The 10,377-nt window shown below is 46.2% G+C and overlaps 1 long non-coding RNA gene across 2 annotated transcripts in view; it reads left to right on the plus strand.

Annotated features, from left to right (window-relative positions):
* LOC147115286 (uncharacterized) overlaps window positions 1-9,710 on the plus strand; it is a 29,431-nt gene extending 19,721 nt beyond the window's left edge. Inside the window, exons 1-3 of one of the 2 annotated variants that reach the window (XR_015079107.1) lie at window positions 1,014-1,439; window positions 6,221-6,425; window positions 7,534-9,710. This is a non-coding gene — a long non-coding RNA (uncharacterized LOC147115286). Of the gene's footprint in view, window positions 1-1,013; window positions 1,440-6,220; window positions 6,426-7,533 lie in introns of those variants that run through there. The other variant, XR_015079106.1, reaches the window with a different exon arrangement.
* Window positions 9,711-10,377: the final 667 nt, after the last annotated feature.

Consider the following 10,377-nt stretch of genomic DNA (forward strand, 5'->3'; position numbering starts at 1 on the left):
TTGAAAACAAGAATGAGAATTTTGAAATCGAGGTGCTGCTTGTAGGTCAGCGAGCACAGGGGGTGATGGGCGAACGGGACTTGGTGCGAGTTAGGACACGGGCAGCTGAGTTTTGGATGACCTCAAGTTTACGTAGGGTGGAATGTGGGAGGCTGGCCAGGAGTGCGTTGGAATAGTCAAGTCTAGAGGTAACAAAGGCATGGATGAGGGTTTCAGCAGTGGATGAGCTGAGGCAAGCCACAGATGTTTCCTATAGAATGTTGTGTTGGTCTCTGTTTACAACAACTTGCATTTATATAGCACCTTTAACGTAGGAAAATGTCCCAAGACGCTTCACAGGAGCGTATGCAGACAAAAATTAATACCCAAGCCAAAGAAGATATTCGGACAGAGGGTCAAAGGAGGGGAGAGAGGTTGAAAGGCAGAGAGGTTTAGGGCGGTAACTCCTGAGCTTAGGACCTAGGCAGCTAAGGGCACAGCTACCACTGGTGGGGCGATGAAAACCGAGATTGTGCAAGAGGCTAGAATTGGAGGAGCGCAGAGATCTCGGAGGGTTGTAGGGCTGGAGGAGGTTACAGAGATAGGGCGGGACAAGGCTATGGAGGGATTTGAAAATGAGGTTCAGAATTTTAAAATCAATGTATTGGTGGACCAGAGCCAATGTAGGGGCGCTGGGTGAACGGGACTCGGTGTGGGTTAGAATACGGGCAGCAGAGTTTTGAAAGACCTCAAGTTTATGGAAGGTGGAAGATAGGAGGCTGGCCGGAGACCATTGGAATAGTCGAGTCTGGAGGTAACCAAGGTTTGGATGAGGGTTTCAGCATGAGCTGAGGTAGGGGAGCAGACAGGCGACATGAACAAGGTGGAAGTAGGTGGTCTTTGTGATGCAGAGGATATGGGGTTGGAAGCTCAGCTCAGAGTCAGATAGGACTCCGAGGTTGCAAGAGTCTGGTTCAGCCTGAGACTGCGGCCTGGCAGGGGGATGGAATCGGTGGCGAGTGGACAGAAGACAATGGCTTCAATCTTGAAGGAAATTACAGCTCATCTAAGATTGGGTGTGGGACAAGCAGTCTGACAACACAGAGGCAGTGGAGGGGTCGAGAGAGAGGTTTCTTTTCTCTATTAGCATTATTCTGGCCAATACAGCCTATAGATTCAGAACCCATACAGCCTTTCTCACCTCTATAGAACTATACATGCAGTATAAGCACAGCAGTGTGCAACTGGAGAACACACAGCGAGCGCAGTGCAGCGGCTGTTTTCCATAGTTGAATCCCCTTCCTATTTCAGCAGAGCAGGAGGGCCGTGCCGCGACGTGTGACGTGTCCGAGGCAGGAGGTTGTATTGTGGAAGCGGCGCCGAGCCGGGCTGGGCCCGGGATTGTCAGTGTGTCGCGGCGGTCAGTGAGCACAAGCGCTGGCACACTGCACCAACCAGAAGTAAGTGTAAGGAAGCAGGCGGAGACTCTGTTCGTGAAAGAGATACAATAAATGGCGACGTAATGTATTTGATACAATATGTTTTTTTTTGATACAGTGTATAATCACAGATACAAGGTGTATATCTGATATAGTGCACATCTTTGATACAATGTATATGGTTTTTGATACCATGTATATTTTTGTGCTGAATTCGCGCTGGCTGATAGATATCACGGCCTGTTGTTACAAAAAACACCCCGGCCTGTGCCAATCAAAGCTGGATGCTGCCTCAGATGGAGAAGGAAAGAAAATGTGCGTGTGTGTCAGAGCGGCCCACTCACACACCTGGTGCTTTTTACAGAGCACCCACTGCCGGAGGCCCGAGCAGATTATTGCCTCCCACTCGTTCTCGCACCTGGTGCTGCACTTCATGGGAGTGGAGGGGAAGGGGGAAGTGCTGAGAAAAATATGAGCCCCATAATTCCCTAATTTAAAATGAGAATTGTTATGTTCAATGTTTTGCCTCCACTGTGCATCTGTGACAAAGTATGATAGATCAAAAGACAATACTTTTTTTTTAAGCCAGTCATAGATACATAGAAGATAGGAGCAGGAATAGGCCATTCGGCCCCTCGAGCCTGTTCCGCCATGATCATGGCTGATCATCCAAACTCAGTACCCTGTCCCTGCTTTCTCCCCATATCCCTTGATCCCTTTAGCCTTAAGAAATATATCCAACTTCTTCTTGAATATATTTAATGAATTGGCCTCAACTGCCTTCTGTGGTAGAGAATTCCACAGGTTCACCACTCTCTGGGTGAAGAAATTCCTCCTCATTTCAGTCCTAAATGGCCTACCCTTTATCCTTAGACTGTGACCCCTGGTTCTGGACTCCCCAACCATCGGGAACATCCTTCCTGCATCTAGTCTGTCTAGTCCTGTTAGAATTTTATAAGTTTCAATGAGATCCCCTCTCATTCTTCTAAACTCCAGCGAGTCATTGGCCTGTAGCCTGAAACTTACAAGCAGTTAAAGCTACCCTCTAATCTCCACAGTTTTCAGTCACTGTATTTAATTACACAGATTTGCCTGTTTACAGCAGTAGTATTAAAGGGACATGCCAGGTTAACAGCTAAACTTCACAGCTGTGCTCCAGACTTGAGACCACCCAATTGCAAAGCCACAAGAGATCCTTTTAAAGAACTTGCAAATATAGTGTCCTACCACACTTTCAAAGTCCCAAAGCACTTGGGATTTGATGAATTATTTTAAAGTGGAGTAGTCACAGCTGTTATATGGGCAAGTGTTAAATTCTGATGATTGAGTAAGAGAGAAACTGACTGATGCATATAAATGGTATATTTGTGATTTAGTTTTTGCTACCCAAAATCGGTCTCTAATCTCCAGCCTACAATCATCCTTTTTTTTCCTCCCTTCAGTCCCCATTTTAAAAAAAATGATGATGGGTCAGAAATTCGGGTCGGAGGCTTCCCGCGGGTGCAAGCCCCCAACCTGCACTTACCTAGCGCGCCTGCCGCTGTGCTGTGGGGCCGCGTGGGATTCCGATCCTGGGCCTCCTCCAGCTGCCGGCGCGCAGTGCTTGCGTATCCCAGGGGCGCAGTTAGTTCAAAGCGTCCCCTGGGATCACGTGGGCCATGGAGAGACAATCGTAGCAGGGATCGGCCCCAAAACCTAACTAAAACTTCAAATAAAAAATTTTTTAAATCACATTTTTAAAATAACTTTAAATTACATAAAATAACAATTTTAAACAACTTAAATTTTTGAAAAAATTAATTACAGATTTTAACAGGGCTAAAAATAAACTTACCTTTTAAAGTATTTAAAAATAATAAACCTGTGGAAAAAATGTTTTAATTTTACTTAATTCACCACTTACCTTGTTAAAAGCAGGCCTTGCGACTGCTTTTTAAACGCGCAGCTGCTGGAGACTTGCCCTCCTGGAGAAACCTGTATAAAAATTTTAAAAAACGGAAGTTCCAGGCATACGCGCTGCCTCTCCGGCGCACGCGTTTAACCTGTGAACCCCTTCCTTCAAGAGAACGGAAGTTCCGGTTTCCAGCGCATGCGCAGTGCATGCACGAAACCAGCACTTTCATTGGGCCTACGCGTGAGTACACAGCGCGTACTCACCTGTGGGGACCCGAATTTCTGGCCCGATGTGTAAATGATGTGTACTGGGTGTAAGTGTTCATTGATTTTTTTTCTCCCCCCCCCTCTCTTTCACAGTCCATGATGGGCATTTGATTGGTATCATTTTCTCCTCTCACCAAAAGGCAGTGACATTTTGCTGAGGTTCAAAGTAGGTTGCTGGTAGTCTTCATATCTGAATCTGGACTGTGTGAGTGTTTTATTTATGGAAGTCATCACAGTCTAGACATGTGACCAGTTCCAGGATTTCTTGCCAGCTTTACGTGTCAGCTGTGGCGCAGTGGGTAGCACCCTCGCCTCTGAGTCAGAAGGTTGTGGGTTCAAGTCCCACTCCAGAGACTTGAGCACAAAAATCCAGGCTGACACTCCCAGTGCAGTACTGAGGGAGTGCTGCATTGTCGGAGGTGCCATCTTTCGGATGAGATGTTAAACCGAGGCCCCTGCCTGCCCTCTCGGTAAACGATTCCATGGCACTATTTTGAAGAAGAACAGGGGAGTGCTCCCTGATGTCCTGGCAAATATTTAGTCCTCAACCTGAGGTCATGAAAGGTGCTATATAAATGCAAGTCTTTCTTTTCCCATACTTTGCGTTCATGGAAAGATGGTGGTTTTAGTAAACCGATTTAAGAGGTTGAAATCGTCCTTGGGCGGTAGCACATAATGGGCTATAGTGAGCGAATCGACAGCATGTTTTATACCCCGCCCGATTTACTTTCCCGTTGACTTCAGTGGAACAGAAAATTGCGCTGGGTGTAAAACCGGCTGCCGATTCACTATTGTCCCTTTTGCACTACCGGCCAGGACCAATTTCTGGTCTCTTTATTTAAGGAAGGATGTAAATGTGTTAGAAGCAGTTCAGAGAAGGTTTACTAGACTATTACCTGGCATGGGCGGGTTGTCTTATGAGGAAAGGTTGGACAGGCTAGGCTTGTATCCGCTGGCGTTTAGAAGAGTAAGAGGTGACTTGATTGAAACATATACGATCCTGAGGGGTCTGGACAGGGTAGATGTGCTGAGGATGTTTCCTCTTGTGGGAGAATCTAGAACTAGGGGTCACTATTTAAAAATAAGGGGTCGCCCTTTTAAGACAGAGATGAGGAGAAATTTTTTCTCAGAGGGTCGTGAGTCTTTGGAACTCTCTTCCTCAGAGGGCGGTGGAAGCAGAGTCTTTGAATATTTTTAAGGCAGAGGTAGATAGATTCTTGGTAAGCAAGGGGGTGAAAGGTTATCGAGGGTAGGCGGGAATGTGGAGCAATCGGATCAGCCATGATCTTATTGAATGGCGGAGCAGGCTCGAGGGGCCGAGTGGCCGACTCCTGCTCCTAACTCTTATGTTCGTATTCCACCCTCCAAGTCTCGCATGATCTAAAACCTGTGCCCTTATACTTGCCATGTATGGGTAGTGTGCCCAGTTTTAACAGTTAACTCCTAGCTGTGGTATGTAGCTCATGGGAATGGGAGCAGGTCATTCAGTATCTCGAGCCTGTTCCGCCATACTTTTAGATCATGGCTGATCTGTATCTTAACTCCATTTAGCTGCCTTGATTCCGTAACCCTTAATACCCTTTGCCTAACAAAAATCTATCGATCTCAGTTTTGAAATTTTCAATTAACCCCCAGCCATTTGGGGTGAGAGAGATCCAGATTTTCATTACCCTTTGTGTGAAGAAGTGCTTCCTGACATCACCCCTGAACAGCCTGGCTCTAATTTTAAGGTTCTGCCCCCTTGTTCTGGACTCTCCCACCAGAGGAAATAGTTTCTCTCTATCCACCCTATCAACTCCTCTAATCATCTTAAACACCTCAATTAGATCACCCCTTAATCTTCTATACTCAAGGGAATACAAGTCTAGTCTATGCAACTAGTCCTCATAATTCAACCCTTTTAGCCCTGGTATCATTCTGGTGAATCTACGCTGCACCCCGCACAAGGCCAATATATCCTTCCTGAGGGGCAGTGCTCAGAACTGAATGCAGTGCTCCAGGTGGGGTCTGACCAAGGCGCTCTACAGCTGTAACATGACTTCCACCCCTTTGTATTCCAGCCCTCTTAAGATTAAGGCCAACATTCCATTAGCCTTTTAAGCATTTTTTTGTACCTGTCCACTAGCTTTTAGTGATTTCTGTTAGACCCCTAAATCTCTCTGCTCGTCCACCGTTACCAGCTTCTTGCCATTTTAGAAAAAGTGGATGACCTCACAGTTTCCCACATTGAACTCCACCTGCCATAGTTTTGCCCACTCACTTAGTCTATCAATGTTCCTTTGCAACTTTCTGCTCGTGTCTACATTATTTACTGTGCCACGTAACTTAGTGTTGTCAGCAAACTTGGATATACAGCTCTCTATTCCTTCATCCAAGGCATTTATAAATACAGGAAACTCTTTGGTATCCGGCACCGACGGGACCGGGATGGTGCCGGTTGATTAAAAATTCCGGATGACGGAGAGTGTTATCTACCAAGGCTATTTTTAACAAACAAAATTTAAAAAAATCAAGGAATGTGCAGTATACAGTAATTGGGTACTCACCTACAGAATGTTGTGTTAAATGGATGGTGGAAGATGCTTGATTAAGTACAGTACTGCCAGTTGAGGGTAATCCATAACTCTTTAATTACTTAACAGTAAAACAAAACTTATACAGTAAACAGAAAAATGGCGGATCGGAAGAGGCTACCGGCAGCACGGGAGAGTCAGAATCCTGTTATTGAGGTGTTCGGACTTTCGACAGCGCCAAGAATCCGAGTAGTGGCAGTTTGGAGAACTACCCCCACTGACTAACTCGGCCACCGCGGGAGACTCGGACTCGGCAACATTTCCGGTTACTGAGGTGTTGTTTTCGGAGTGAGAATTTTGACGGTTAATAGAGAATTCCGGATATTTAGGTGCCGTTTAAACGAGAGTTTCCTGTATAGTGAAAAGCTGCGGCCCCAGTACAGAGCTCTGAGGGACACCGCCAGTCACGTCCTGCCAATTTGAGTACATAACCATTATCCCTACTCTGTCTCCTACCTCCTAACCAATTCCCTATCCAAGCCAATAGGTTGCCTCCAATTCCATGTGCTCTCATCTTTGTTAACAGTCTCTTATATGGATCCTTGTCAAATGCCTTCTGGAAGTCCATATAAATAATATCCATAGACACGTCAGTTACCTCCTCATTGAAGATCATGTGGGATGATGCCCACCGTATTCTCCTATCTCTTTAAATAGACAGAAAGATACACTGACTGACCAATGTGTACAAGTTAAAACTGTTAACCAGATTTATTTGCAGATGAATTAGTATAGGGAAGCCAAATGATGCAGCAAGATACTGAATTGGCAGAATGCTTATAACAATGACTTTGGAATCCTTCTACTATGGGTTAAAATGCCCTATTGGAATCTGGTCAGGGGCGGGGTTGAGTTTATTACAAGTGTTTTCACACTCCGCTGTGTGATGTGTATGGTACTTGTATCTTGTTAGCTGAACACTGGATGGCCCGGTGATGGGAGTAAGCAAACTGTAGCAATTACACTCTCTTTTGTATTGCTTTGCGGGAATATTGTAGAGGCTCTGGAAATGAAAGCAGTTGATTATTACCTCACCAATTCGAGTGTTTATTCGGACATAAAGCTGTGTACGACCCTCGGCAAGATCCTCCCCCCTCATATGGCGACCTGCGTGACCCCCCTCCCAGCATATGGGCCTTGGTGTGATCCGTCCCTCTTGCAGCCTGACACTTCCCCCACCCCCCCCCCCCCCGGTACGACCCTTGGCATGGCACCCTCATGTAAGGCCTTTGGCATGACACATCTCCTCCTCCCCCCCCCCCCACAGTATGGCACTCTATTTGAAGCAATAAAGCTCAATTTCTTCGCTTAAATTGCTCTGTGAATGCACGGCTGTTCTGCTAGGACCTGCATCTGATGACCTTTTTTCTCCCTCATTCAAGCTTCACCTCCAGGATCAGCTCAATCCATGATGATGTCTTTCTTAGTACGAGGCGGCTGAAAGCCCTGTGAACCCTTTAACTTGGTCCCAACTTTGTCATCACTTGCCAGAGGAACAGGCAGAAGCTGGTTTGTCGCAATGGACAGTTAATACCCAGCAGCAGAAACAGGTATGTAAGCATGCACATTGTGCCATTAGTATGTTTTTAAATACACACAATATATAGTTAACAGGTATTTAAACACAATGACCTGGATTTTGCATTAAGAATAACAGTGAGGCTATCAGTGCTCACGGTTATTAAGGAGTAAATTGGACAGCAACTTCCGTAGTCTGCACATGCGCAGTTAAATGCAGAAATCTGGAAGTTGCTGTCCGATTTGCCCCCTCCTCCACAAGCTGCGCTCCACCGGTACCTTGCAGAGAGACTCCGCATTGAAATCCATGTAAGGGCACAAAGTTGCGGTACTTACCCACAAATTACCCACTAAGCACCGCAGAAAAAATTAGGGCTGGTGCATTCAGGTGTATGTGAATTTTTAACAGCGTGATAAGTCTTAATTACTGCCAAACAACCTCTCTGGCCCTGAAAATTAAATTTTACAAGTGTGGAGTCTCATTCCTTCAAAATTAAATGTTGGAGATTTATTAAAAATTAAAATAACTTTTTTTTAACTTTTTCTTTCTCTTTTATCTATCTCTCTTAATCCCATCTTTCTTTCCTTCACTTTCTGTACATGATTTTACAATGAATTAAATATTCTAATTTATACTTCCTGGTTTAGACTCTGTGTGGCTCAGTGAGGATTCTTCAATCTGATTGGTTGAAGAGCCACGCTGTTGCTTGCCCTGCTCACACATGCCACAGATCCCCTGTAGAGGGCACCGCGCTGAAAAGGATTGCTAAATACCGTAAGTTGCCACTCAAAAGCCCGTGGAAAATCTGTGGACGTGATGAACGGCAAGCTCCGTTCCTTCGTCGATGACCGCCCTTTGTGCCTTCTCTGAGGGACTGCAATTACACTGAAGCTGGTATCAGTCAGAACCCCGGGGTACCATTGGGAGCGATGGCTCCTATAACATACAGTCAGTACCTTCGAGATCCCCTTGAGCGTTCAAAGTGTAATACTGCACCTGGGAGCACCCACCGTTGTATCCCTCAGACAGTTCAGCGCTCCTTCTGTACCGCACTGGAGTGGCAGCCTAGATCTTGTGCTCAAGTCATGGTGTGTAATTAAGTACCCACAAATGCCCTCTGCGCTTATTGTACACTGTTCAAGATTCACCCCCTCCACCACCGGCGCACCGTGGCTGCAGTGTGTACCATCTACAAGATGCACTGCAGCAACTCGCCAAGGCTTCTTCGACAGCACCTCCCAAACCCACGACCTCTCCCACCTAGATGGACAAGGGCAGCAGGCGCATGGGAACACCACCACCTCCAAGTTCCCCTCCAAGTCGCACACCATCCTGACTTGGAAATATATCGCCATTCCTTTATAGTCACTGGGTCAGAATCCTGGAACTCCCTCCCTAACAGCACTGTGGGAGTACCTTCACCATGCGGACTGCAGCGGTTCAAGCGGGCGGCCCACCACCACCTTCTCGAGGGCAATTGGGGATGGGCAATAAATGCTGGCCTTGCCAGCGACGCCCAGATCCCAGGAACTAAACAAAAAGATGGACAGTGGCATGCACCAAATCCCCAACAACTCAAATACAAAAGCAAAATACTGCAGATGCTGGAAATCTGAAATAAAAACAGAAAATGCTGGAAATACTCAACAGGTCAGGCAGCATCTGTGGAGAGAGAAACAGAGTTAACGTTTCAGGTCGATGTCATTTACAAAAAGGAGCGCTGCAATTCTTTCAGAAATATCCTGAACAGAGACTGAAGACTGTCCCCAATGAAGACATCAAATAGGATGTGTGACGGTTGACAATCGGGCCTCACTGCATTTTCAAGCAAGTCTCCCAGCCGCCCTTCCACTAATCTTAGAGCTGGAATACACATCCCAGATAAAATCCAAGATTCTGCTGTGTACTCCTATAGCTTTCAGCTACTGCAAGAGGGCAAAATCGGAAGCCTTATCAAAAATGATGAAAGCAACGTAAATGCATCGGAAGAGGCTGGTGTCGGGAGCAGCAGGAGAGTACAGTGAGTATTTAAACTTACTTTCGCGGGCTTTTTTTCCAAAGGCCGGTCAATCTCGCAGACCGGCGGCGGTGTTCCAGCGCCATGCCACGATTCAAAAAGTGACGCGGGCAAGAGGAAGCAGCTGTTTGGGTGAGTACGGACAGGTGAGTATTTATACTACTCTATAGTTTGACAGTTAAGGTTAATAGTTTATAAAGTTTAGACGGTCTTAATTTTTGTGGTTATAGTTTCTAAGGTCTCTGTTGTGTCGTGGGGATTGCTAGTAAACAAGGGCCCTTGAGTACAGGTACATCATTTAATTGTAGTGAAATTTGTGGCATTGATTTGATTTAATTTAAATTAATTAAAGGGTAAGTCATGGCAGCACAGCTTGGCCCCATGGCATGCTCCTCCTGCACTATGTGGGAAATCGGGGATACTTCCTGTGTCCCTGACGACCATGTGTGCGGGAAGTGTATCCAGCTGCAATTACTGGCAGACCGCATTGCGGCACTGGAGCTGCGAATGGATACATACTGGAGCATTCGCGATGCTGAGGATGTCGTGGATATCATGTTTAATCAGTTGGTCACACCGCAGGTAAAGGCTGCACAGGCAGGAAGGGAATGGGTGACCGCCAGGCAGAGTAGTAGGCGCAGGCAGGTAGTACAGGGATCCCCTGTGGCCATCCCCCTCTCAAACAGATAT

Source organism: Somniosus microcephalus, chromosome 7, assembly GCF_052327205.1.
Source record: "Somniosus microcephalus isolate GS21.2 chromosome 7, FLI_Smic_1.0, whole genome shotgun sequence".
NCBI classification, from domain to species: Eukaryota; Metazoa; Chordata; class Chondrichthyes; order Squaliformes; family Somniosidae; genus Somniosus; species Somniosus microcephalus.